Source organism: Aplysia californica, unplaced genomic scaffold, assembly GCF_000002075.1.
Source record: "Aplysia californica isolate F4 #8 unplaced genomic scaffold, AplCal3.0 scaffold00105, whole genome shotgun sequence".
Taxonomy (NCBI): domain Eukaryota; kingdom Metazoa; phylum Mollusca; class Gastropoda; order Aplysiida; family Aplysiidae; genus Aplysia; species Aplysia californica.
The window spans coordinates 467,203-471,189 of record NW_004797375.1 but is presented as its reverse complement, the minus strand read 5'-3'; positions in this window follow the sequence as shown (position 1 = coordinate 471,189).

Genomic DNA, 3,987 nt, shown 5'->3' with positions numbered 1-3,987 from the left:
TGTGTGTGTGTGTGTGTGTGTGTGTGTGCGTGTGTTGGGCTGTTAAATTAGAGAGACAGAGAGAAAGGAGCGGACAGGCAGACAAAATAGCAGACAATGGCCTGACAGACACATTCTGAGACAGAGAATAACAAACAGACAGACACATGGACAAACAGAATGGGAGTAGAGAGCCACTCAGAAAGAGAGAGAGAAAGAGGTCGACAAACAAACAGACAGACATACGGACTAACAGAATGGGAGTTGAGAGCCACTCAGAAAGAGAAAGGGAAAGAGAAAGAGATTGACAAACAAACAGACAGACATACGTACGAACAGAAAGACAAGGATGGTGGAGGAGGGGAGATATTAGAGTCAAGAGAGATAGAAATAGTGACGGACAGACAGACAAACAGACAGACATCCAAGCAAACAGACACACGGGGAAATTGGAGACAGGGAGGATGGAGACAGAAAGACTAGATGGCGAAAGGGGAAGAGGAGAAAAGATGAGGGGGGGGTGCGTTGAGACAGAGACAATGACTGACGGAGAGGTTGGAGACAAGAGGATGGGCACAGACTGTCAGACAGACAGGCAGACCGACAAACAGACAAGAAAACGGATAGAGAAAGAGGCAAAAACTAACACAGAGACAGACACAAGGACAGGCAAAAGGGGAATATGAAGACAGAGAGAGAGATAAAGACAGGCATATAGACAGATAGACAGGCAGACAGACAAAAGGAAGGAGAGATTGACTGACAGACAGACAGACAGACAGACAGACAAACAAACACAAAGGAGGGCAGAGATACTACGAAGGGAAGACACAAAGTCAGAGAGACGTAGAGACAGGCAACATTTAATAGAACAACAGAAAAGGGGGAGATAGAGGGCAGGTGGAAGGAGTGAGGGGAGCGGGAAAGAAAATATTAGCAAAAATCAGAAGGGTTCTCGTTAACTTGAAGGTCTATTACACTTTTGTAATGTTTCCGCTTTTAATAACAACCGATATGATCGCTTTTTAATTATCTATTTAAAGTACTTGTTTTACGCCCTCGACAACACAGTTTAGAGCATTTGGAAGGCGGATATACATCTCTAACGAGATGGAAAACAAAACAGACCTCTTCAATTCACCTGAACCATTTTTCTTCATCTACAGTTTGCACTTTGTTCTCGTTTACCGTTACGTATAACGTTTTCTTTCTTGCTTATTACCACAGGAGTCGAACTACGGAAGGGGCTTCACTGTGCCGTCTCGTCTTGGGCCTTTGCTGAGATAAATTACGACTGAATTTGGCACAGACTCCTAGACACGTGTTAACAAAAAATTGTTGGGTTTTTGTTTTATTTTTTTATTATTTTTTTTGGGGGGGGGGTTGTTTTTTGGGGTGGGTTTAATTTTTGGTTCTGTTATTAATTAATGTATTATTTTTTTTTCATTTCAAATGAAGTGGTCAGCCGGGGTGATCATTCAGTTGTTTCAATAGCACTGGGGTTAGTTCGGTGGCTACTGTTGTATCCATAGGTACAGTGCTTGTCCAACTTTTTTATAGTAAGCACCTACCTTTGTCACCTTTAACAGGCTAAAATGTTCGCACTGGCTACCTACGTGTATTTCCTAGTGGGACATAAAATGAAACCTAGGTGATCACCACCCACCAAAATTACCATAATGCCCTGCTAGTGGGCCATACCGTCCAGGTTGGCAAGCACTGCATTAGTTTAATGTCTTTCACTTTCATCAGACACGTATTGTTTCGTTGAATTCTTAGGAAAGATGTTCCATTTTGTGTTGGGGGTGGGTTTTTTTGTTGTTGTAGTTGTTGCTGTTGTTGTTTCATTGTTTTGGGGGGTTTGTTTTTGTTTTTGTTTTTATTTTTATTTTTTTTGGGGGGGTTGCTTTTATTTTATGTCATCAAACTGTAAATATATACACGACTATCATCAAAATTTATATGATTTATATATACATGTGTCTTTGTTATGTGAAAGGTATGATGAATTCATATAAGTTTTGTTTAGAATAACGATGTTTAACACTAAAACCGCGCCCCTCCCCCATCCCTCAGCCCCGAGAATTCACCCGTTTCATGAGCTTTGTTAACTTGTGACTGACATTGTACATTGCCATTGTATTCTCAGTCCTGGTGATTGTTTAGATGTTTCCCCTCTTTTCAACCTTCTTTAGTGGTATTGTTGTTTTAGTTTGAGGGACGTGAGGTTTGGAAGTTCAATTCAGAAATTGGTCTGAACTTTTCCCATCCTAACTTTCCTTTCAGCTTTGTATCATCATTGGGGGCTGATTGGTCCCCCTTGCTAATGACCTTTGGTGTGTCGAGTGCCGTGTAGCTATCGATGCTATACATGCACTTTTTTGTTGGGATTGTGTTTGAAGTGTAACAATTTCTTTACATTGAAAAGCAATAATCTGTGAGTGTTGTTGTTCATATTTTTCATTAATATTTCCTCTAACTTTTGTTAGTCCCCAGTATCATAATTATTATTACGTCTCAAAACTACGCCATGAATTTTAACAACCACGAAAAAAGTAGACAGACCCCCAACGAAACAGGTTTGTTAAGCTTTTGCGTGTCTATGGGCCCTAGCATCACGCTGGAGAACGGTGGAGATGGATCCAGTTCGATCCCCCAATAGGGCAGTTTGAACTTCGGTGTTTGGGGAGTTGCAAGGCTCTAAATCCTCCTGGTTCAACCCTACTGGAGATGAATATTAAATCTGGAGGTCCTGCCTCAGAAATAAACGTTCCGTGTTGAAAAGAGCGTCAAGTTCATACCACTTCATACAATGTTACTGTGCCCTGGAGGCAGGAGACGGATGGGCCGTGCCGACACGAGTTACGGCTGGCAGACAAGAAAACCATAACTGTAGGCGAATGCATTTACCTACCGGTGACCAAAATCCTAAACAAGATTTACCCAATGATGCCTGGACAAGGAGGACACGTCAGTGAAGGTGGGAGTACAATGGCTTGTCTTTCTTGCATCACGTCTCTTCACAACAACGTTAGCTCAGGCGTGTCTGCCACATTATCCCTGGTAATTCCCGTCAGGGAATGCGCGATGTAACTTCATACGGGAAATAACACTGGCGTTGAGCCGGTTTTTCTGTTTTGTTTTGGGGGTTTTCTTGTAAAAGGTGAGGAGGGGGGGGGTAGGAATTTGTCTTTTGGGAACAGTGGGCGTGGATGGGGGAATTGGGTGTGTCTATGGGGAATGGCAAAATTGGATAGCAAAATGAGGGTGTTCTTCTGTGGGGAATAGTGAGTGTATGGATCACAACTTAGAAAGATGGGAAAAAAGATACTCTAATCTTGGAACCCAAATAACTGTGTAAATGTATTCTATTGTGTTGCTTGTAACTGTTTCCTTTGGTACTACTACTATTTTTACCGTCAATTTGAAATTGAAACGTTTATATTCATGAACATAATGAATTGGCAATCGGTTGAAATCATGTATTTGATTTTTTGTAGAGGAGCATAAAGCTGTGACTTTGATTACTATAACAGAATATCCAATATTGTCCATTCCTAAGTTTAACTCGATATTCAGTCTGGGTTTTTAACAAGGCACATGGAAAAAGTGAACTTGGTGTGATGGTATAGGGTGGGGTTGACCTTGATAAACATCAACCTCATTTTCAAAAAATTTAAACTAGAACTTGGTAAGTGTATATTATGCTTTGGCTGTGATATATTATACCACTCACTTGCTTTACTTTTATAAAGTATCTTATGGAATTGTTTTGATAATGTATATTAAATTCAGAAACCAGTCTTGTGCATGTACATTTTCGTATATTTGTGTACATGTTTTCTGGCAAATTCTTGATATCTGACCTTGACAACTTAATGCAGTGGCAGGACAACGGCCACTTTCTTATCTCCTTATGTATGTGGACGTTCTGTTACTACGACCCATGCTGTGTGCATAAGGAATGGGGCGTGTTTAAGGGGGGGGTGAATTAAAACCCCTAAAAAA